Source organism: Syngnathus acus, chromosome 6 (genome assembly GCF_901709675.1).
Source record: "Syngnathus acus chromosome 6, fSynAcu1.2, whole genome shotgun sequence".
Classification (NCBI taxonomy): Eukaryota; Metazoa; Chordata; class Actinopteri; order Syngnathiformes; family Syngnathidae; genus Syngnathus; species Syngnathus acus.
In genome coordinates, this window is record NC_051092.1 from 10,164,171 (window position 1) to 10,190,537 (window position 26,367).

A 26,367-nucleotide genomic window follows, 5' to 3' on the forward strand; every position below is an offset into this window, starting at 1 on the left:
ACGTCTAGATGTGACTTTTCAAATGGCTCAATCATACCCTCGACAAGACTGCTGGGGCTCTGATTGTCCCTTGACGATGAGCGACTAGTAAACCAATATCAGTCGAGGTGCCTCTTCATCTCCATTAAAGAAAAGGTTTAGGGCCAAAAAGCAGGTCAATGACATATAGGGGACTGCCGCAATGAAACGATAAACCCCTGTAAGCTTTTTTTCATTTGGCAAAGCGGAGGTGGCTTGCGGCATGTGATTTTTAATGACACGCTTCATGGTTGTGATTTTAATATGCCCCGCTAATTATAACACTGCTTTGTTAGTCTTTTCAAAGTTACCCTTTCTAATTAGAGAGAACGATTCAAGTCGGAGGCGGGAGTCTTGAGGGAGAGACAAGGTAGTGGCACCACACAGTATGATACTTCAGCAAAAAGGTGTGACCAATTAGGTTCCACGCTGTCTTCCTGACGTCAGGCCAATGTTTACCCACTCTGTATCTTGGTGACCACGCTCAGTGGCTTTTGAGAGAGATCCAATGCAATGCGATGAAACACCTACCCTCAACCCAGATGTGTACAAGTACATTCCTTCTAAGTTAGCGTAAATCTCACTGTCATAATGGCGTCATGTATCGTGCAAAGACCAGCTTTAACATAGAATTTGTTCCTCTGGAAAATATGACTGTGAAAGAAATTAAATAAATGCATACATGACTCATGAAGGTTATGACTTTTACTTGGATGCCCTGGGATTGGTGGAAGAAGCCATTCGAAACACCCTGGCTGCCAATTCTATACAAAACAAATCACAGTCACAAATCATCAACAATAGTGACTCCAGATGGAATTTAATGAAAGGCGTAAAAAGACGACCATGTGTACAAGGTGCAAAATCAGGAAGTATAATTGGTTGGTCTGCATTTGCAGCGACAAAGTCCTGCCAAACACATGTGACACAAATAAAAGGCGAAAGATGACATTGAGTGCATGCTGAATGAACAGTGAGACACACTGTCAGGAGCGCTCCTTCCCGCTATCACTCACAGGTCTCCAACGTCGCTGCACAACACAATATGGCAGATCTCGTCTTCCTCCACACATAGTCGTTCAGTCCATATTGACTCACTGTTTGCCAAAGCCAAACAATCTACAGCCAGTTTCATTTAATCCCCATGTACTATGTGGATTGTCAGACTAGCTCTGGGACTAATGTCACAAATGATATATTTCAAACCCCAAATATGAGTTTTCCCCTTCAGCATGGACCTTACTATCAACCAGCATGTCTGCAAAGAGATTTTGCGACATTTGCATTCAGTATGCAAGATCAGGTGAGAGTTGTGGTAGACAACTTGTAGTAAAGACGTGCGGTCAGGGTAGGCAAGGGATGCCATTGATGTCACAAATGTTTTTCATTATTATTTTCATTTTTAAAGGGATCAGCAACAACTCAACAATAATAACTTGCCATATATCAAATATTGTTTTAGGTTTTTTGTTATCACATTGTTGAACAGTGTGGACATGATTGAAGTATCATCAAAAGCTTTGAAAATAATATATTCAGAAATTCAATTTTGACCTTATATGACATTTTTTCTGTGATCAAAACTGAAAATGGACTAATCTATTTTGGGTTCATAGTTTTATGTCCAATATTTTTATATGCACACACTGTCTCGTACAAAAATATTCAATCTGATTGTTGGTTTAGCACAGCAATGGGCCCACCCATGAGCTGAACAAGAGGTTTGCAGAGTCATTACAACAATTCAGAGCGCTAAAGACATCAAAACAAACACACCTGTGGTGCGAGTGGCACAAGGGCCCAAATTCACAAAGACGGAGACACTTAGTCGAGACAATAAGTTATTTCAGGAATTAGTCACGGTCCGTTGTTGTAGTCGCGTGCAACAGCTGATAATAAGCGAGAGAATCAAAGCTTTGAATGTGTGTTGTCTCGAATTAGTGAGTCTTTAAATAATGCAAACAAACTAAAATGGTAATAAAAGTCTGGGTTGTCTTTCAAATTACAGAAGAATATCCAAAAGATCGAGAATCCTCTTTAAAGCATTTTCTACAATAATTTTGCCAGTAACTCATTCATCCTTTTTGTCTCTCACTTGTCCTCATTTGTGACGCAGGTAAGAAGTGGTTACATCATTGGTAGACTGCCAGTCGGTCACAGTAATGTTCAAAAGGGAGATTTAAAACAGGATCAGAACAGGATCTGTGAGGCATATGTGCTGACCATGTTTCACAGTGCTGCTTCGCCAATAACTAACATCAACAACTAAAAGAACAGCCAAAGTCCTTTAGTTATAGAAAGCCGGTCACCACATTTTATGCGACAGTGTGAAAGAAAGATCCTGTTGAAAAAATAAACGAGAAAATCTTGCTGAGCTAAAATTGAAGTAAAACGAAGACTACAACCTTTCTTAAAAGCCTTTGGCCAGTGCACATTTTCAGTCTGTCTTTGAAATCCCTGAAAGCCTTTATTTTATAAGCATGTGCTGTTGAGTGAGACTCATACAGCAGCTTATTTGAATTTGAATGATGTCAAGATACCCTATGCATGTGCCAGCACACAAGCACTCTCGCACACAAACACAACAATAAAAATTAATGTCATTTAGCCTGGCTGTGACTAAAGATGGAAAAAAAATTTTGATGCCACATTCCCTTTGACACTGACGGGAGTCCACTGCAGGAACTGAAGAACATCTGTAATGCAATATTTTCACCCGATGCTTCTAAGAAGAAATATAATTCCAGGGCATAGTTTGTATTAGTAACAGCTGGATATTAGAAATAGAAAATAATATGAATCTTGACATATTTAGTTACTGGAGGTACAGTGAGGTTTGCACTTTCTCAAACTAGACTATCAAGTTCTGCTCTTGTTCTTTCCATGATCTTGCAGTGGTTGCGTCAGTAAATACCAGACTCACTTCTTCCACATTCCTAAAACGTTTGACTGGCGTCGAGTCCAGGATGTACTCCGTCTCACATTCAAAGTTACAGGATGCAGCTCGCCAATGACCCTAATAAGGACAAGTCATAATGGATGGATACTTATGTGCCATTAGCCTTAGAATGTGTTTACCGTAATTTTCGGACTATAAGTCGCGGTTTTTTTCATAGTTTGGGTGGGGGGGCGACTTATAATAAGGAGCGACTTATGTGTTTTTTTTCAAAGTGAAAAGTGAAACCGTGATAAACGAACCGCGATGTAGCAAGGGATTACCGTAATTTGAATTTCAAGTGACGTCAGCAGCGCGACGCGGCGTGGCGCGGCGGTTGTTTACAAAAAGGACACAGATTGATCACGGGATGACGAAGATGACGAAGGGCCCCACATACTACCGGCATCATTAGCGGCTTTGTTTCTAAGTGACACGGAGGACGAAGAGTTTGAAGGATTTAAGGATTTGGAGTGACACAGAAGGTTTGAAAAACTATCATGGCTTTTACGCACGCCCGGTCCTACTCTACGGAGCTCTCTTTCACCTCCGTGGATAGAAGTCGGGGGCTGGCGCTCGGCCGGGTGGCTGTCCGGGGACGGTGGATGGGGCTCGGACATGGCTTTTACGCACGCCCGGTCCTACTCTACGGAGCTCTCTTTCACCTCCATTTTATGGCTGATGCGACTTGTACTCCGGAGCGACTTTTAGTCCGAAAATTACGGTAATAGGTGTAAAACTACAAGACCAAATTTCACCCAAATCAGTGTCAATGAATTTCAACTTTTCAAGTAGTCAAAACAAAAATAAATGGGAGAAATTATTTTTTTATTTTTTTTTTTAAACCAAGTCAAGATTATTTATGTAGCTCTTACTCCCAAATACTGATCAAAGTCCAAAAGCCTACAGTTCACAAAAATAGGGTTCCATAAAGGTATTGAAATTTATAAACAGAGTAAGGCATTTTTTTAACTTAAATCTCTTCTTTTAAACTAATAAATTGTTGTTTTGGGGCAGAACCGGTGTCCTGTTAGCACTGTTGCAAACATTGCTTTATTGTATTATGTCTTGGGAAGGAAAATATATAGTCCCCTTGATGTCATACAATGACAGTGAAAATTGGACTCACTGCCAGACTCAGTCATTGTTTATGACTCTTAGGAAATACAAAATAATCGTCGAGACCACAGAGATAAATAAAAGACAAAATTAGAAACACATAAAACTTAAGCTAATTGTTAAGAATGCACTCACACGTCTCGCACACATAAAGCGTTTAAACCACACCCAGCATTTATTCAGTTGCATATTTAACCCACAAATAAGTATGAGACATTGAATAATTTATTTCTCTTTTTTGATTGCCAATGCACAATCCGCTTCGAACGGTTGAATTCTAAGTGCCACAACAAACTGCACAGATGGGCAATCTGCGTAATGCAGAGCTCTCATCCTCTTTTGCAAAAATACGGCTACATACAACCATAAACCTGCAATTATGAACAGACTGCCAGAGATTTTAGTGAAAGAAACAGCACGAGGAACATTATCCACTAGTGAAACCAACAGTCTCCAGTCTCTACTGGAGAACATACACCAAGTAATTGGCTCAAATACTTTACTCTGGGTTATTTAAACAATTTTAGTGTTTGTAAATAAATATTTAAAGATTTATGTTAAAGTATCTCTAATAAATGCTATCAAATAAAACAACATCAATATGTTGTTTCATTTATTTATTTATAATTATTACTATTATTAAAACCAGCTTCTGTGGAGCTTTAATCAAACAGTTAGATCTTAGTCAATATTTGTGGTAAAATGATGGCAATATTTCAAATGTGAGCCTTTGTACTTTTATGATGAATATTTTCCAATTAAATGTCTTCACAATATTTTATTGACAAGAACAAAAAGAAAAATAACTGTTTTGATCCTGAATCAACTGAAGCAGCATAATAAAATCATGATTAGCAGCTCTAGGTCACACTTGAGAGGTTGTGGGTTCAAATCTTGACTGATGTCTGTTTCCATGTTCTCCCTGTGCTTGCACAGATTTTCTTGAGGTAATTGGGCTTCCCCCCCAAATTGTAAAAACATGCTTCTATGGTTACTTGAAAGCTCTAAAATGCCTAGAGGTGCAAATTAAACTGTTTTTCTAGAACAAACATCAGAAATGTTTTGCAAATGTATGCAAAATGTGTCATATGTCATAAGCTCAGGTTTCAAAAATATTTTTGAAATAATTTAGTAAAATCTAATTAAAGTCATTCTTTACTTTTTTTTTCAAGCAAAATGGCTAATGTGTCTCAATAATTTAGTCAACTCGTGGTGTTTGTTGTAAGGATCGGCCTATCTGAGGCCATGGCTAAATTTGTCCCATGCACAAGCATTCACATGCATCATGGTGGGATAAAATTACCCTCATACTTCCCTGTGTACAGATAGTCATGTGAAGTTTGACCACAAAGCATCTGCGGCTGTCACCACACTTCCTGCCCAAGCATTCCATATTCCGTCCTCCTAATGCCAAGAGTGTTCGACGACCAAGCCAGTCTTGCACTTCCTCTTTTAACACTTCCATGTTAATTCTGACCCCAAAGTGCAGAGCTCATTAGCAGCTGGGCTGAGGACTGAGACTGATCATGATCATTACACAGAGGGTGGGTAAAGAAGAGCCTTGGCCAAATGTGGATCGATACAGAGGGTTAAAGAATTGCTCCCGCTGTGGGTAGAGGCGAGGAGACAGGGTTGACGAATCGCTGCTACATTAGGTCAGATCACATCACGTGGCTGACTGACAGCATTTGGACAAGGTTATCGGATTATAATACATGAGAATTGTCATCGTTGAGCCTGAAATAGACTGGGAGCGTAAATGTAGTCATTCACTATTCCTTTTGAAAAGGCAGCTCACTGTGCGAGACGCAGGGGCAGGGACAGATTTGTGAAGTCGGCTTATGCAAATGACATAAACAGGTTGAAGTCATCACAGAGCGAAAAGCACCGGAAAGCAAAGAAAGTGACAGTGCAAAAGCACACCATGAGTATTCCTGCAGGGATAAGCGTGAAGAAAATACCACATTCATAAAGGAGACGAGGTGAAGTCTTCAACCAGTTATTCAAAAAGAAAGAAGACAGACAGTTGGATCTTAATAATATATACAGCACTAGCAATATGTCTAGATGTTTGACAAAACTAACACACATGACATGCTCAACCCTCAAAGTATGCAGGATGCTATTTCCCCCTATGCGGTGTCTCTCAAATGTCACTAGGTGGCATACAAGGCAAGGTTAAGTTCAGAACGTTTGCTGTTTAAATTACAGTGCCCGTGAAATACTAAGACCAAACCATAACCTATGAGCACTTTTGTCAAACAAGTGTCACACGATGCCAAATTAAATCATGTATACAAGGGTAATCTACAAGGAGTTTCATAATACTTGATTATGTGAGTTTTAAAGTATTTATATAGAGACCAAATATATATACGTATACATACATACATACATACATACATATATACATATATATATACATACATACATATATATATACATACATACATACATACATACATACATACATACATACATACATACATACATACATACATACATACATACATACATACATACATACATACATACATACATACATACATACATACATACATACATATATATATATATATATATATATATATATATATATATATATATATATACATATATATACATATATATACACTACCGTTCAAAAGTTTGGGGTCACAAAATTGTTTGGGTGACCCCAAACTTTTGAACGGTAGTGATTATATTTATTTAGATAATTGTTTATAGATTATATATATAATCTTCTGTGTAAAAAATCTTATAATATATATGTATACTTATATTCATAGATTATATATAATCTTATACAAATATAAAATATAATTTATAATATTTAATTCATAATATTTTATTATAATAATATTTACACTACCGTTCAAAAGTTTGGGGTCACCCAAACAATTTTGTGACCCCAAACCTTTGAGCGGTAGTGTATATATATATATATATATATGGGGGGGTGTACGTGTGTGCGTGCGTTTGGTGGGGGGCTGAGCACATCACTATGCCGTATTCTTAGCTTTTTAAAGGCCAGGGTCTTCAGTGAACCCATTTGGCCGCACCAAACAAAGGATATTGTTTTGTGGTGTGCTGACACAGCCATCAAACACAGAGGCAGGGGAGATCTGTGGCGACGAGGAGCAATGAAGCCAAGCTTTGATGTTTTTTTACACAAGAACATAAATTGGGCCTGTGAAATACTGTGACTTTTTTTCAGGTCCCGTCCTGCCCCCCTCATCCTCAGTGTACTGATTGGCGTCACACTCCCTCATTTTACTATCGTCTCAAACTGGAACATCCAAAATGGCCTCAACTGTGTCATAGCCACAAATATTATTTAAAGTGTATTTATGCATTCGAAGAATATTGTCGCTCCCTTTACTGTTGCTATGCTTACAAAGTATGTTCTCTGCTGGAATTTTGGCCCAACTCATCGTGAACTACAAGATCTTCTAAAATCTCAGTAACAGTCTTAAAATAAAGAATATATCACTAAGCTGACTTAAGACCAAGTAACATGAATACAAGTGGTATATAAAAAATTCTGCTCCCAGAATTCCACTAATGTTGACCGCCAGTCAGAGCGGAATTAATTTAACAATTTGGTTATTTTTGTGGTTGCAGTGTATTCATGTTTGCAATACTTTGCTCACACTACTATTAATCATTTGCACAATAGAAATAAGTGATTATAATGCATGATGGAGGGAGCAGACTACAACTCATGTCAAGAGTTTTGACTTTAAAGGGGAAGTAATCCCCAAAATGTTCTTTACAATATGTTGTATGTACTCCTGCTAGTCTAAAAACGGCATTCTGATTAATATTACATTTGGGGAATATGTGCTAAGCAGCAAAATTCATAACTTTTTATCCATCTCAGTGGGCTGCCATCGACTGAAACTAATAAGAACATCTTTGTTATTACAGTATCTGAAGTCATGTTGCTGCTAATTATAATTGCATTAGCCGACTCCACCGCTTGCCCACAATCAGCTAAGATAGACTCCTGCTCACCTGCAGGAGGATATCCGCAAGGGTAAAATGGATAGGAGGATCATATTGTTTTGCTTCTCTGAATTGATTCCATTGAACGGCGGGTGTACTCACATGCCCAAAAAAACGCCTATATAAATAAAACAAAATTATTTGCTGGTGATTTAATGTCATGACGATTTGGTAAAACCCCCCACATCTGTCCAATATAATGTTTACAAGGTTTCATGTAGAGAGGGTGGGCTGCTGTCCAGGATTTATGATCTGCAGCATTCTTACACATCTAAGAATCATACCATATCAATCGATGGTGCTGAAATATGAATTGTGTGCAACTTTTTGGGTGGTTGTTTGTTGTCAGTTTCAAAGGAAAATACATATTAAGGGCCAGTACTGAAACTTTTCTCTCACTACTCTGGACTTCGACACTGGATCTTTTTTCATTTTTACTTACCCTGCCATGTGTGAAAAAAGGCATTTGATAACCGTAATTAATTACATTAAATAAACTAGAGACTTTCAATTGTACTATAGCTCCAAAAAATGCCTAAACAGAAATTCTACAGAACAGGAGTGTTTATGCACATGTGTAAGTTCTTGAGTAAGGAGACAGTTCCAAAAAAATAAACTCAGCCCTCTTTGGGTTTCAAGAATATACTTCCAAAGTTTGTTAAATATAAAACACTGAAGAGCAACATGGAAACATCCACAACCACAGTAAAACAACATTATATTGTGTTTGTATTATTTTTGGAAGTTTCATATTTGTTTTACTCAGTTATTAGACCACTTGTCATAAACTCGAGAAGAGGTCATGTATCAACATCGAGGACTATAATTTGTCCAGTTTTGAGCAGGAATGAGGAATTTCACACTGAATTCAACTTTTTCTACCCAAATTTCAGAAAAAGTTGAAAAAACATGTGGTTCGATGTTTCGCTTCATTTCATTTTTCTGTCAAAAAATGAAATGAAGCAAAACATCGAACCATGTGTTTTTTCTGTTTGTGAATGCAAGTAAATTACTTTAATTTTACATCTTTCTCTTTATCTATATCTATATCATATCATAGATTCTAAGAAAAATAATAGCATTTTAGCATGAAAATATATTCAAACAGTTTATTAAATATTCAACATAATTTTAAACATAACAAAAAAGATGTGGGTACTTACCATTGCTGTTAATTTAGGGCTGCGGTGGCCTAAGCCTTACATCGGGTGGTGGTTAATTGAATATGTCAAGAACTCTATGTTTTCAACTGGTAGCTTAAGATCAGGGGATGCTTTGCGAATAATTGTCAATTTTTGTCTATGTGAAGCCCTTTGAGACTGCTTGTGATTTAGGGCTATACAAATAAACTTGACTTGACTTGACTAACTGTATTCATTTCCCCCCAAAGTTACTTTGCATCTTCAAACTGATTATTTTCAACATTTTAAGTAAATTACTTTAATTTTACATCTTTCTCTTTATCTATATCTATATCATATCATAGATTCTAAGAAAAATAATATCATTTTAGCATGAAAATATATTCAAACAGTTTATTAAATATTCAACATAATTTTAAACATAACAAAAAAGATGTGGGTACTTACCATTGCTGTTAATTTAGGGCTGCGGTGGCCTAAGCCTTACATCGGGTGGTGGTTAATTGAATATGTCAAGAACTCTATGTTTTCAACTGTATTCATTTCCCCCCAAAGTTACTTTGCATCTTCAAACTGATTATTTTCAACATTTTAAGTAGCAAAACAAGAATCGGGAGCCATCGTTGCATTAATGGATTGAGAAGGCACAGTGGAAGCTAGCGTCATTCCTCACCTGCTCAAGACGCGGTTGGAAACAAGGGAAATGATTCCGCCGGGCTCGCCTGGGATGGCCTGTCAAACAGAGGAAGAAAAACAGATGCTAAGACCAGTTCCTCATTTTAACTCTACCGCTAATTCAAAAAAGGGTTACAGAACAATGATGTCATACACTTCTTAAAGTAGATGGAAAGGAAATGACAGCATTGGCGTAAGAAAACAAAAATGAAAGCAAGTCATGAAAACTTTAACATGCCACTGGACATATACGCAGATGTACTGCTACTCAAGATATGTTTGCCTGCTGTCCGTACATCTCAAACTCAACTATTAAGTCAAAATTAGTCTGTCACACAAATTTGGTGATTATGAGTAGAGCAGAAGACTAACATGGATATTATTGGCTTACTACAGCTTTTGAAGCAATTGCAGATCCAGAAGATTGTAAATACCTGAAAAATTTTCCGAGCGATAAAAACTCATTACTGTGTGGTTTCCCATTGCTGTGTTCCGTTAAAACATGAATTATGTATATATTGGTCTGTGCAGACATTTGGTTTTGTTTCGGTGGAAAGTAAATTTGCAAACACGTTTTATGCTGCCCACAGTATTTCATGGTTACAATTACCACACTGAATTAAATTCCTGGCTCCTTATTTGGGTAAGCATTACATATTACAGTGAAATCACCATAGTGCAAAGCTTCAAGTTTTACCACATATATTTGAAAAACTTTAAACATGACCTAAATATATATGAGTATGCGTGTATTTTTAGTAATAGTAGGTGTTATTGTCGTAGTAGTAGTAGTTGTAGCAGTCGTAGTCGTCGTCGTAGTAGTATCATCATTATCGTTTTAGTTATACATATATGTCAACTACAACAAAAGAAAATTAAGAAGTATTTTAACAAGTGCTCACGAAAGGGTTCAATTGAAGCAAGTTGACAATCTAAATAGGACCAAAACCACGGTCTATGAGCTCATACTTAACAACAGACATATGGGCAATGTGAAAGGACACACCAGACCTACAATAACAAATGCGGACTAAAATATTAACTCTGACTCTGTAAAAAAACAGATAGAAATATGATGACCGCTCTTTGATGAAGCCAGAAGCATGAGAAATTATTTCTCTGTATTTTTAGTACTGTCTCTTCCCCATTTGCCTTTTCTTTTTTTCCTTTCCTCTACACCCGGAGGGCCAGACTCGTTTAGGTTTTACCTCTTCAATATTTTACTTTTCAATTTCTGTATAAAATGAGAATCTGTCGAGCAAAGATAAAGAGCATCCAAAGAAAACGTATCTCCTCTTAGACTTAGCCACAGATATGTAAGTATGTATACAAGAAAAGCATTTTACTTTTTTTTTTTCTGGCCTTCAAGTTGAGCAATGAAAAAGAAAATATGAGTCAGCCATGTTAAAATCTTGATAATTAATAATGTCTGGTGCCACTAAAAGTATATCAAGTGACTAAGTGACACAAAAGGAAACATGGAATGCCTAAAAGCATTGTTTTAGGCAGTACACTGTCACAGCTATTGATGTAAGAACTTTGAAAGTTATTTTAATTCTCGAGAAAACCTTTGGAAAGTGTCTGGATCGGTGCTTGAATTAAACTCCAATGAGCAATATTTGTTGTTATTAATAATGGTTCAAACAAATGTACACTTAGTTGCCATTTAAAATGAAAAGTAAATTGAAGATAGAAGGGCTGTCTCACGTTTTCTCTATGGCTGTATTTGGAACTATTACACTCAAAATTTGATTGCAATTGTAAACCAAGAACAGGGACAATGTTTACAGATCCATCATATGAATTTGCCTTACCTTTGAAAGGTTCTTAATATAGATAAATGCATGTAGTATATAGTCGTAGTAAAACAAATGTCTTAAAAACTTCACAAAATATACCAGCTTCTCTTTTCTATATTAATTTCCTTTCCAATCTATACCAGACTGTTTAGTGTGTTATTTTTATTATTTTGTGGTCGAAAAAGATTTTGTTGGAAGTAATGTGACACCCTGCATGCTCCTCCTTTTACCCGCTATTTGGTTAGCATCCCTCTTTATCATCCAATGAATTATCAGCATCTGCTTAAATCCTTCCATGAGCGAGTGCCTCCCGCGTGCATGACTAATGATGTTAGGATTCAAGTATCACCTTGAGAAAGACCAGCAACAAATCTACAAAGAATGGAATCCAGTTGTAAAATTTTTCATTTTTCCCAGTCAACCATATAGTATGTGAATTATGACAGAATCGGGAATAAATAGTCTTATGAGCCAAGATTCCTTCCACATTTGCCTGAAGCTTTGACAAATATGTGTGAGGTGTTATGTCTCTATCATTTTTGTTTTCCTTCATCGCATCATTTTTGGCAACACAGAGATTGAAAAATACTCATGCAACATCAAAATAGATAGAAGACTAAAAGCTTTTTTTCAAATGACTGATTAAAAACGGTCCCTCTATTTTGTCATGCCTCTATTTATGTTTGTCCTCTACACTGACTTTCACGTGTAGGGAAAATGTCAAACTTGTATAGATAAACAGGGTGGTCACCTGTGGTCAACAGCATCCATCAATCAGTTCTTTCATCCAACTACTTGCCCCTTGCATTGGCCAAAAGGAGAAAATGAGGTACTTACACTCAGAAGCAGTGAGCACTGAGCTCTTTTCCGAGTTGGAAAATATTTCATTTTAAACACACCATAAATAAGAATGAGATTCTTGTTGCATGGTCATTAACACATTGTTGCGTGTGATCAATCATTATGAGTGCAGGCACTAAGAGCATCTGTATCATCTTTCTCTTCAGGCCATATGAAGGGAACATTTCTTCACGGATCCTTGTGACTCACAATAAACTATGTTTTAAAATTATTACTACTGCCAGATGTTTTCTTGAACAGCTTGATATTTGTTTGTACTACCTGATGTTTTTGTACAATTAACAATGAATGTTGTGTGGCATTTTGAAGTTGGATAGAGAAACTAAATAAGTATGTGTAGAATATGAGAAAGTTAACTTTGGCATGGAAGATGATAAGGATGGCAAGAACATTAGCAACAAAACATAATAGTCCGCCAGAACTGGCACAAAATGATAAAAAGAGTTGATGTTGGAAAGAAGTTTGTGAGTATCATATTTGCAAGGGCCGGTGCCATCTGGAGAACAAACCAAGGAGCAGGGAGAAGAACGAGGTGAAAGTACAACCACGAGGGCCGCCAAGGACGAGATGAGATGTCAAGGAAGGGCTATGGAAGACAGATCGGCCCCCCACCTTCGTGGGCGACGCCGCTCGACTTAATACAAGCACTCTGAAGAACTTCTTTAACTGCTTTTCATCCTGATCCATCGGGGCACTGTCAGAGAGAAAAGCCCAGCGCTGAATTGTAAACCTTTTTCTGAACGCAGACTTAATATAATCGGCTGAAATCTAACTAACCCGGTGTGAGTTTGATTTGTGTGAATATGTTTGTCCTTAGAGGAAAAGGAACACGCGTTGAAGAACACAGATAATGGTTGATATGAGGTGGAGGGCAATTGAGGTGCCCTCGGCCCCATACGATAACATTTTCAATTTTTCAAAAGAGCATATTTAGATGGTTTGGACACATCCAGAGGAGAGATAACAAGCAAACTGGTTGAAGGGTGATTTGGATGGAGCCGTCATGCAAGAGAGCTGCAGGATGACCTATGAGAAGGCGGATGAATGTTGTGATGCGTTCAAAACAAATTGGTGTTGGAGAGGAAGATGCCAAAGCTTTCCTGGTACAATAGAATGCAAGAGTGGAATGAGAATAAATAACAGTAAAAAGAAAAAAATAGAATGGATTGAGGAAGAGAAGCTTTTTTCTTTTGTTTAAGAATTCCACATATCAAAATGTTGTGGTTTTCAGTTAGTTTTGGCTCTACAAAGACTGCCATTCCTTTTTTAACACCGGAACACCCTAGGATTTTCTGACCCCCTCAACCCTACCAGAGTAAATCCAAATGGCTGCTTGCTTTGAAAGTAACAATTCAGTCAATTAGCGGCCTTTCATTTGTAAATGTAGTCATTATCTGTGCAGTGCGTGGATAATGGTGCATTAGAATGTGCATCAGTTAGACGTGTCTAAGAAGTCTCGGGTCGTACTTTATTCTCCCTGGGGATAACTGTTATTGTATTTGTTTATCTTTCTTCTTCTATTGTTTAGCAGGCACGCATGAAGGTGCAGAAGAGAAAACTACTGAGAATAAGTGTATTTATTCGGCTGTGTTTTTCTTTTATTTTTATTAGGCATTTAACACTGCTATTCATGGTCTTTTTTTCATCTACACATCAGCAGGTAAACATGGTGATGCAAACTTGGAGTACAATCCACATTCATGGCCAAGTGAAAAAGACTTGAAGGTCTTTGCATGATTTTTGATATAGCTCTATCTTAACTCAAACGTACGGAGAGCATTATTCTAAAATGACACAGCAAACAGATTATTGTACTTACATAACCGTGTAAGTAACAGTATAGAAATTTGGTTTGGACATGAGAAAGGAGTTAGAATGTGACTTAACCCTATTTACTGTCACATCCATTACAGTCCTACAGTATATGATACAAACAAGCCAAGACGAAGACAGGCATAACCGTAAAGGCAATAATTTGAGCCATCAACTGATTTGTACTACATGCAACGCAGGAGTCCGCAGTTGAGACTGCAAATCATAATTCTAAGCCCAAGCAATATTGAAGAGTGGGTCACAGTGCTTGTAGATCTACTAGGCTAAGATCATACGTATATATAAGATCATATATATATATGCAACCTTTCGCCAGTGCAGCAAGATGCTCACAGGACCTCACCCCTAAATGAGGCAAGGCCACAGGACACAGAAGCAAAGGAAAGGCACCTAGGCGCTGGAGCACGGTTTGAGAAGGCCCAAAAGAATCAACAGACACAGCCAGCATGTACCCCACACCAGGCATTCAAGCTCCACAGCAGCCACTGCCTACAGCAAAGGTAGTTCTGATAAAAATAGCTGCTCAGCTATGACAACAAAATCCAGCTAATATTAAAAAGAAAAAAAGATTACATTTTAATTAGTGTAATTTTCCTGACTAAAAGCCGCACCTGAGGATAAGCCGCATCAGCTAAAATTGGGGGAAAATCCTGTTTTGTTCATATATAAGCCGCACTGGTCTATAGGCTGCATTGTTCAAAGCTCATAGTCTAGAAACTACAGTAAAAAGTGTCTCTGGCGCACTTCAATAAGGCCATTAGTTTGTTGTTACAGTATAGCACTAAAAATCCATACAGACCCATAAGAAGAGAACCTTTATCTGGCCCTTTCCTTCACTAGGTCAACATCGACAAGCTTTGCACAGACAAGTCAGCAATTAGGACTGCAGTGACTTACAAAGCTGAACCACAGCACGACACTACACACGGTGCTAGTGTATTATAGTTTCAATCAGTCGTTTCTACCATCGTACTGGATATTTGCCATTTGTGGTGTAGTGCTATGGGATCAATTACCGCAACGTCCCACTCACACTGTTCCGTAATTGACTGAAGACAAGTTAACAATGCAGTCAGCTGGAAGCAACTCCAGCTTCCCTGCTGGAACTTTAAATGCGATATATGGGATTGAAAACGGATGGTGGTGCAGACAACTCAGGTGGAATCATGGCAGACTTGAACAAGAGCAAGGTTGGGTCTCACGTTAACAAATCTGGTATGGCGTTTCAGATTAAACTAACTACCACATCCTTTCATCAGAAAAAAATGAGGGCAGCTACTGAGTGCAGATTGCAGAAACATTCTACCATCACTAAATCCTAACGGAAACTGCAAACGAGTCTACTCAACCTACAGTTGATTTTTTATTTTATTTTTTTTAACACTCGATTTCAGGCCATTATTAGGACCCCAGCTGAAATTGTTTTCACTGTGGAATACTGATTATTCACAAATTTTGTGAATACATTTAACGCATTACCTGATGAGAGAGGCTGAGCGCTAAATGCCATGTAAGCCCTTCACAGCAAGATTGGATATCAAGTGGCCCTGATATGATAAACAATTAGACGGGGCTGCTAGAGCCAATTTTATGAAGGCTGGCAGTCAGTCTTGATTGTGATTAAATGCTGATAGCCGCATCAGTGCTTTATTCCCTAAATAATGCAGCAGTCCTCTTCCTTTGCCATAAGGATTCAATAGAAAACTTGCACATGCCTTAAACGGAAAAGAGCAAACTTATATCTCAGCTCAAATAAAGATGAATACCAGTCACACTTTCTTCTGCCCTGAATAAAAAAAGTCATCTCTCAACAATGCATTGTGTCCTCACTTTCACACTGAGTTTATTTTAATATCTCAAGTGCAGCACCAGTATTGTGGTTTTCATCTTGAGCCCAAGGCACTGAGCTGAGCTGACATTCACCGTCTGATTCCATTTCATTTGTCAAAGGAGATCTCGAAGAGTGCGAGAATGCACGTATTACACAAAATGAGTGTCCAGTAACCACCACTCAGTCACGACGTTTAGTGCAGTTCATATCCGGGTTAAGGCAAAAATGTTGGTTTGTGAAACATTCTGAATAACCCGTTTACACGCCTGAATGGAGACACCAAGATAGAGCAAGAGCCGGCGGAGAACACGAACAATACCACTAACTCAACTATAATTTGAAAGCATATACGTGCGTAAATATTTGGGTTAGAAAGAGGTAAACTGGTGGTTTTATTCAGTTATTTAAAAACCCAAATAAGAAGCGCATAGACGGGTTTTGGCGTGCATTTAAAAACCTGAATAATTCCAATATTCAGGATGTAAAAGGGTATTGACTGCGTGTAAACAGTCAGTTGGTGTCTGGAGCCATGGCAAAGAAAGGAACAGGGACAAGTGGCATGCATAAATCACTTGAACCAAAGGCAAACAGTGGGCCGGAATTTCCTTCCTTCCTATTTCCTTAAATCTTTGAAAAATCTGCACAATTTCACAGTTAGAAAAATTCGGTTTCACTGACATTTTCATCTTATATTCTTTCAATCCTCTTGTGGATCATCCGTATGCGTTCTGGCAAACTTAAGATCGGAGGACACGTCTGGCACTGCAGGATTTGATTCTCTGACGGTGTAATGTGTTCACGATGGTAACCTTCATTACTTTGGTCCCGGCTTTCTGGAAAACATTCACCAGAAGTCTCTTACAGTTAAAAATGTACCTAAGATGATGAGAGAGAGAGAGTCAGTGGCTGGCTCATCTTTCATTGATGCCTTATTAACTTTTTAGTTGAGCGGCGTAGTCCTGACTTTAGTGCAGATTGTCATGTTCAAAATTGGATTCAATCGCTCAAATCATAGTTCCATATTCGGTGTGTTTGAGCACAGCCAGATGGGCTAACACAAAAACGAGCCAAAGCAGAAAAGTAAATGTGAGAGTGAGAATACGACAGAGTACGAGAGAGAGCATGAGAGAGTGTGAAACAGAGTACAAAACAGAGATTGTGAGTGAGTGAGTGAGTGAGTGAGTGAGTGAGTGAGTGAGTGAGTGAGTGAGTGAGTGAGTGAGTGAGTGAGTGAGTGAGTGAGTGAGTGAGTGAGTGAGTGAGTGAGTGAGTGAGTGAGTGAGTCAAAGGGGCCTGGGAAAAATATTGTAACTTTCCATTCCCTTTGTTGTATCTGGTAGCAGAAGCAGCATTTGGCTGAGCGGTCAGAGAGAGGTCAGTCATATCGATCGATAGCTAGATAAAATGTATTCTATATTTTTAAAAAATCACTCAAAAGAAATAGCCAATGTCCCTCTCTTTCACATGACACCGCAACTTGTGTGGTGTGAAATTTGGTGTAGGAGCTTAGGTGTCCTTGCTTGGCTGAAGAATCTCATTTCGTGACAATGAAAGACAACGCCTGTTGTCCAAGACAATAATATGGGTCATTGCCCTCGAATGAAAATGCCACATTTAACATCTCGAGTGCATCTCGAGGCATGAAAGACATCTCTTTCTATATAGGGCACCTATGGAAATAAACAATTCTGTAAAAAACATAAAATACTTGGACACGCTACAGTCAGTCAGGAACGCCTGTGATCACAATAAATTGTTCCTGTATATTAATATGGTAAAACTAATTAACAGTATGTTTGTAATGATGTTATGATTTATAATGGTGTCAACATGAAATGTCAGTTCTGTCCATCATAATGAGAACAGTTGCTAATATTTTAGTTTTATTAGTATTTTAGTTAGTTTTTTTAGTCCCACATCTTATTACGGGAGGATTTGGCTTGGAGTTGTCAAAGGTCTAAATAATGCTATGAAACAAAAATATTGATTCTTCTGATTGATTATTCTTGAGCGCAGTCAATGGGCTCCTAAGCGAAACACCTGACAAAGCCATGTGACTGAAATAAATAAAGGGATGGAACTGATGTCTGGCATCAATTATTAATTCTCTATTGGCGCTTGATGTAAAAACAGCGTGACTAATGACAGGGTGGAAATACCACATTTTCAAACATTCATATAAAATTGACAGTTTTGATTTTTTAAAGGTTAGATGAACAATCGTAGGAAATGAGTATTTGCATCCGGAGGCATTCTGGCAACCCTGCTAAGGTAAGAAAACCCATAAGTCATCACACATTTCCTCACGCTGTTGAAGTCCTCATCTTTTAATCTAAATGAAAAACATATGCATACAAAAAGGGAAAGGGGGCAAACGAAAAGGCATGTGTTCCATGAGAAGAGGCGCCTCTGTAAAAAGAAACACATGAACGCATGCACACACATGCACGCGCACGCTTACACATATGCACATTTGGTAATAAAGGGAGATTCTTTGACGTTTTCAAGTGTGGGAGCTCCAACCACAAATTGGCACAAAATGCTGCACATTTGAAATATTTTATATATGAATTATTGTGATGAAATGATCTCACCATCAAAATGATACACTGCAGCTGCATAGCTCGTTGCCGCATATTAATTTATTCATAATAGCAACTACCAGATTACCTGCAACTGTCATGATTTGTGTTTTGGCTGTATTATGTGTAGGTTTATTTGTTGTAATGTTTTTTTTTTTGTCCTGTCTTTTTTGTTAGGGCTTTTATCTCCACCTATGCTAGTCAACCCAGTCCCGTTGTGTCAACCAATCAACTCCATCCAAACCTTTGTGTCTTGTCAAGTTATTTGTTTTTAGTTCCCTGTAATTTTTTTTTTCACCATGCTTGTGATTGGTTTGCTTCCCATAAACGTCTTATCGCAGCATAATCCAAAACTCAGAAGACCGCAGCAGAGTGGCTTTCTGTGCAGCTATACAAGTTATTACAACAACTACATTTTGACAGGTGGCACCAAAATATTATAGTTGTGGCCAAAATTCATTTGTACTTCTGCAATGGTTTCTTTTGTGCAGTCCATTTACATTCAGGCCCACTTAGCACTTTAGCTATTTATGAAACACCAGAAAAGCACTCGAACACACTAAGCACACTCACACAGAGGCTGCCATCAGCCACAGCTCTTAATCAGACACTCGTATGCAAAATTGACAAAATCTCATGCCACTCACCAGGCCCCGTCTCTTAAAGGCAAATTCATGTACAGAAATACCACAAAGAATTTAACATTTTCTATACATTCTAATCATTGCAATTAATTTGTTTATGGTTACCGTAATTTTCGGACTATAAGTCGCACCGGAGTATAAGTCGCACCAGCCATAAAATGCCCAAAAAAGTGAAAAAAAAACATATATATGTATATAAGTCGCTCCTGAGTATAAGTCGCCCCCCCACCCAAACTATGAAAAAAACCGCGACTTATAGTCCGAAAATTACGGTATATACAATGCGTTCAAAATGTGGTAAAATATTTTACAATTTTAAATGGTCTTCCCTCTTTTGCATTCGAGGAAAAAGCCAGTCTAATGCCTTTTTTTTTTAAGGGGGGGTATCTTGACTTCTTCCCTCATTTATATAAAAGGTGAGGAAAGAATTATCCATGTTGAAACAACATATGTAAACCGTTAAGAGAGAGCGTAATAATGTAAAACAGGAAAGATCACGTTTCAAAAGATCACTTGGACTCAGGCCAAGGGCTCAATTCACAAAGGTGCTTTTGACTAGCATGTTGGCATGGCGCTGGTGGAGCGCGAGCTCTGCCTGCCCAATGAGGCTTCCTTAGGACCAGTTCATAGCAGCAGGTTCAAGGCTGGTTACGAATTACCTTTTTTTTTTACACTTTTTATACACTTGAAGATAATCTGTGACAAATCTCTCACAGCCAGGTCAAGTGCCACAACAAGAAATGTGACCTTCCTTTAATTCACAGGCAGTGTGGCTACCAGGGATACTGCAGTTGTCTCTTTTACTGTTTTTATTTACGGTTTTGTTTTGTTTATTGTGAAATCTTTCTTCCAGTGTCAAGGTTGTAAATTGCACAGAGAACAAAACAGATTCATGATTCAGGACAGCAACACTTATTCATCAATTTACCACTGAAACCGCACTTTAGCTATCTTGCAGATGAAGAATTGCTCTGATCCCTTTGCTTTCTCTGCAAGGGTTGTTGAGTTCTATCTTAACTGTTGGACTTGGATATCGCTACACCGGGGCTAGAGAATGCTATAGTACCATCAAAAGTCTGTGTAGCCACAGTTAATCCCCTCCAGCATTTTATTTGAGATTCTAAAATATATTGATGAATTTTCATCATGCTCAATAATACATGGAACCACGAATTGCAAATAGAATCAATCGCGCTGATAAAACGGAATATAAATGCTCCATATCAAGTTAGAATCCAAATGGAATTTCATTTGGATTCACAAGGTGGTAGATATGCAGTTTTCCGTTTGCCAATCAGGACGAAAGTCACCCAAGCTACATCTGCGCATGCTTTGTCTTGACATAATGCATAGTGGCGTTGCCAGAAACGCACTTTAAAATGGCAGCGTCTGCAAATGAACGACAGATCAGAATGGATTACGTGACCAGAAACCTTTAGTCCGACAGTTTTAAATTAAATCAGAATGAGTCTCCATGTATGTAAAACTGGACACTTGTACGAGACATCGGTTCTAAACAATACACAGTAAAAGGACCAAGAACTCTCAAATGACTGTCCAATCGTACCCAGCAGGAAACCAAAATAAACAAATATAAAGTCTAACCCAAAAGCTCATGCATCATAGTCATTGACAGACCAGCCGGCAATGCACCGAAGAAGCTCAGTTGCAGCCGTGGCAGGAAATGTCGACAGCCGACCTACGTGCCTCAATTACGGATACATAATTGTGACATAACTCCCTGAGGTCAGCTTGTCGAAATTTAAAATTAGCAGCTGAAAATATTCGGAGCACCGGACTTCCAGCAGTGAGGCCCACTTCAGCAGAGTGTGGCCGCTTTCGGCAAGGCGGTGGAAGGGTGTACCCCATACGTGAACTTCAGAGGAAATAGAAAACAGACAGACGTGACAGAAATGGCACTTTAGCTGGCAATTTAACAGTTTTAACAGGCAACATTTAACAGTGCATGATTGTGAGAGGCTAGGAGGTGATATAATTTGATTTAAATTAGGTTTTGGCACCAAAACCACAACAAGAAGACTTGTTTTTCTACATGAAAGTAGTTTACTGCTGGCTTCCCTTCTCTTGCCTCCAGCTAACACCATGAAGTCTTTGCGACGTAGGCCTTGAATGGGTTCATCCAGACATTTCTGTAATGCTCGTGGTCCAGAATCTCAGGGCGGACACGCTACCACTAGCCCACTGAGCTGAGACTTGCAGAGCATGCACGGGAATTGTAAGTTAAGCTTTTCAGAAGTAAAATTTAAAACCTACTTGAAATGAAATATGACAACTTCAAACAAAATATGGAGACCCCCTGCTGCTTCCACAACCCCCAAAATTGCTATATTAATGTTTTGACTTCTTTGTCGCCATGTGGTCTCCAGTGATATGCATGAAGGAAATGCTTGAATAGCAAGAGAGGTCATGCCACCGCTATAGGCTATATTGCTGGCCGGTAACCGTGGATCAAATGGTTGTCATTTCTCTTTTGTTGAGTGAAAAACAAAGTTGCATTTTCAGACTCCATGGGTATGTTCGCAGTGAAGCAACAAACTATACACACACACACTAGAAGGAGTCATTTTTATTCACACAGCCTTATGGCTCACTCTGTATTTTTTTGTGATTTTTTTGTATTTGTGGTTTTGTATTTACTGAACCCATAGTTGTATAATTATCATACCATTCGCGAGATATCTGGCAAAAATAACGAGATGTGAAATTTAGCCCACATCGCACAGTCCTATTTGTAAAGATAATAATAAATTTATATAGTGCTTTTCTTTGCACTCCAAGATGGTTCACAATGGCTACATTATTCATGTACTCACACATTCACACTCGGGTGGGTTTGATGATAAATTCATCTATTCTAAATTGAAAGTTACAGCTCTGCATATGTGTAAGATCACACGACACACATCCAGCATTGACAACCGATCTCGCGGTGGTGACACCGAAAGGAAAAAAATCACTGCATTACACAAAGACAAAAACTAATCCCAAAAATTATGAACGTGACAATATTACTTGGGGAAGATTTTACAAGCAACCCTTGACCCATAGCAATTGGTTGATCATAGGTTGATCTAACATCTTATAATAACTATTACAAATATTGCCAAAACATTGTGAGATGAGAGACATTTCAACAGAAACCCTTTGTAATAAATTTTGCTCAACATGACATAATCAGGGGCCGCAAAGGCACACTTGGTTAGCACGTCCGTGTCACAGTTCAGAGGTGCAGGGTTCAATTTGGCCTTCCTATAAGGAGTTTGCATGTTCTCCCCGTGCCGGTGTTGGTCTCCTCCAGTTTCCGCCCACATTCCAACAATTCATTCGAGCATGGTAGGCCGATTGACCTTTGCATCGATGCTGGAGCTAATCCCAACAGTCTTTGCGCGGTAGGCATGGTACACCCTGAACTGATCGCCAGCCAATCGCAGGGCACACAACAATTCATGCTCACAATCACACCTACGGGCAATTTGAACCGAACCCTGCACCATTGAATTGTGAGGCGAGCGTGCTAACCAGTGTGGTCGATGTCTTAAGATGTCAAAATAATTATTCTTGAACCACACACGAAAAATGTTTTTAACTGAAAATTTTGGGTCAAATAAGTTGCAAAACTTTTCAATTCGATGCCAAAAGACCAAAATAACAGCCGGGACAGAATGTTCTCATGTCGCAAGCAAAAACATCCCCTGCTGCAGCAGCTTGCCATTAACTCGGGGCAAGATGGCTGCCAGGCCACCAAGGACTGCCTCTCAGGTAACCACAGAAATGGGAGAGAACACTTTCTTCCAGAAGCAGCCAGAACGCACGGTGGCCTACAATAGCGAAGGTAGAAGCATGCAGGTGGATTACATCTTGTCATCTGGAGGAGGTTACGGACTGTAAAGTAGTGGAATGGGAGAGTCTCGTTAGGCAGCATTGGATGGTGGTATGTCAAATAATTCTGTTGGGGGTAGGGACGAATAAGACAAAGGCAGAGAAGGGAACCACATGGCAAAAGATGAGAGTGAAAGCATATATCAAAAAATATAGCTGGGAGGGGCTCCAGCATGCCAGAGAACGGATGGATGCATTTACCTAATTTACTTTCCCAATATATTGAGTGATGCACAACCAAGGCAGCTACTATTTCCTTTTGCGGGCTATGTTGCCTATGTGAAACAAATAATACTGCAACAATACCACTTGCTTTTGTGCAAGAGTGAAATTGTAAATGTTATTGCAGGCAACTGCCATACAGCATAACACTACCAGCATACACAAACAGCCTCTTCCTGTAGCTGATTGGCCCGCAAATATGTGATTAAACCTTTTGGGTGGGGACAAGTGAGGAGTAAATGTTGATACAGCAGCACAGCTCGTCTATTGTGAGGCCCTGCAGAATGAGCGGTGCGGATGTTGGTGCGCCGGGATACCAGAGAATGGGAACTTTCAGGAAGGGCCGGAACACAGAGCCGAGCTCTCCAGTGTGTGACAGCAACACATTGCTGCTTTTGTTTCCCGCTACGGAGAATCAGCCTGTGCTTCCCACAGGAAAAACTCTCCCCAAACAAAATTTACATTTGTTATGGAATCAAAGTAGTTCAGTACACATAATTAGTAATGGTGGGTCATGTTTGATACGAGTGATCTTTTACTGTTTTATTTTACAAACCAAAACTGTTCTGAGGAAACCGAGGGCAAGCATCTCCAGGCTCGGACCGTGATTATTGCTGCACATCAAGTACAAGGCAAATGCAAAATGATGCCCAACAGCACAAAGTCAGCATAAAACAAATCCTCTACTCAAATTGTGGCCGTACACCGTGTCTCTCTCCTCCATGAAGATCAACAGCAGAAGGGGAGGAGTAAAGACGCACAAATTAATTGAGAGTCTAACAACATGCAGGAGTGATACACGCGGAAATATATCTTATACATTTAGGAGAACACAAAGTATTATTTAAATGTGCTTATTTTGTGTAATAATAAGACAAAAAAAATCACCACGTCACCAAGGCCAGACAACCGTCACCAGTTAATGATACTATCTGCAAGGTCCTGAAGGATGCTAATATCTAAATGAAGGTAGGGGCTCAGCAATTTACACATTTGTAAGATTTCTTGATCAGTGACCACAAAATAAAGTAGCATCCTGCCAAAGCACTGACCTTGCTTTATATATGCATCAAAATGAGGTCAATTTTAATTTTAGTGACAAATTCAAATTGCTTGCAAATGTGTTGTCTAATCTACTTGCACTGACACAACAGACTCTGTTGTGCTTACAGATGAGAAATTATGTAAACATTTTGATGAGATTTGAAGTTCAACCCACAAGTTCTTGGCAACTATTTATTTTACCATCTATGTCATAATTCAGTTGGTACAACTCAGAAAAAATCCTTCGGCGTCATAAAAACATAATCCCGAACTCACTAAAACTGCAGACACAAAGTTGAATGCAAACAAACAATAATGTTTGTGAGCCAAGACTTCTGTCGGGTCCAAGATTAACATCACAGATGTTCTCCTGGATGGATGAATACACATTTTCTCTAATATATTCCTTTATATTCCTACTAGAGTGTAAACAGCAGCTCTTTCTATGCACAAAGAAAAGGCATACTGACTACCTCTGCCAAGAAAATACGCATATATTGATTATGAGGAAATCTTATTTTCATTACTGTTTATTTGTTGAGGTGCGGGGCGGAAAGGGGTAATCCAACAGAAAATTGGCTTTATTTTAACATAGTGCACTGTCCTTGGAAGAACCCAGAGAAATAGGTCATTTAATTTACTTCTCTGTGAATAAGGCATTGTTTGTCTGGACAACAACTACTCAAAACAATAATAATAGAAAAGTGATAATTTCCCCCCACAGAAATATGTTTTTGGAAAAGAAATCACTGAATGTGACATAAAATATCTGACAATAGCTTGTCGCCCACTGGAACCAGCTCAGAGGAAATTAAGTAGCTGCTATTGAGCAACTATTTGTTCAGAAATCATTCAAATTTAAACACTGTGATTGATGTCCAATCACAAACACCACAGGGGGCAGTGAATAGAAATTCACTGCATCCTACTTAGACAGCTCTCATTTTAAAGCGGTGTGTACGCTTTGCAAAGTGCAATCATCATAATCCTTAGCATGACAGCCTGTTAATTTTTTTTTTTAACCTGATACGTGGTGCAAAGCTTATAAAAGTCAGAAATAAAACGCTCACCAATTAAAAAAAAAAAAAAAAAAAAAGGTAATAGTGCCAAAACTGTGTGCGACTCTAAACCAAAAAGCAGTCTGCACTCACCTTCCACAAGTTAGTAGTCACAACAACCTGTCAGACGGCACAACCTCGCAGCTCCAACACAAACTTTCTCTTAATCCGATAACTGACCTCCAGGCAGTCCCAGTTATTGTTGGGATGACACTCCTTTTTACGGCTGGCAGTTTGGGGTGTCTTCTTTACTTTCGGGATGCACTCTGTGCGTCTCTGATGATGATGAAAGTTGCTCTACTTTGAGCGCTTGGACGAGCAGGAAATGAAGTGGAGGAACATTAATCTCTTACTGACTCCTAGAGGCGCGCTCGGGCGCTGAGGAGGATTTTATTGCTGCAAGGGAAAAACTGACGGATGTATTTTTTTTTTTAGATGTAAATAGACATTTTTGATAGAATTAATATTGATATTATATTTGTAGGATGGAAAATACAACCCTCAATAATCCTTTTTATGAAATACACAATAAAATGTAACGCGTATGTGGCCTTGTTATGCAAATGATGGATTTTCTTGGCTTTATGAAATGCATATTTTTAAACGTGATTTGATTATCTATGAATAGATTCTGTTTGAACTGAAGTTGAATTTAACTTTACAATGAATACAATTTAGTTACAAAATTAGGTCCAG

At 38.6% G+C, this 26,367-nt stretch overlaps 1 protein-coding gene across 1 annotated transcript in view; it reads right to left on the reverse strand.

The window, feature by feature from the left end:
* The window catches only part of tspan9a (tetraspanin 9a), a 139,508-nt gene extending 113,499 nt beyond the window's left edge, over positions 1 to 26,009 (reverse strand). The window contains exons 1-2 of the mRNA XM_037253320.1: positions 25,765 to 26,009; positions 9,896 to 9,954 (exon numbers count right to left, since the gene is read on the reverse strand). The gene's annotated coding sequence lies outside the window, so the exon portion shown is untranslated. The remainder of the gene's footprint in view (positions 1 to 9,895; positions 9,955 to 25,764) is intronic.
* Positions 26,010 to 26,367: the final 358 nt, after the last annotated feature.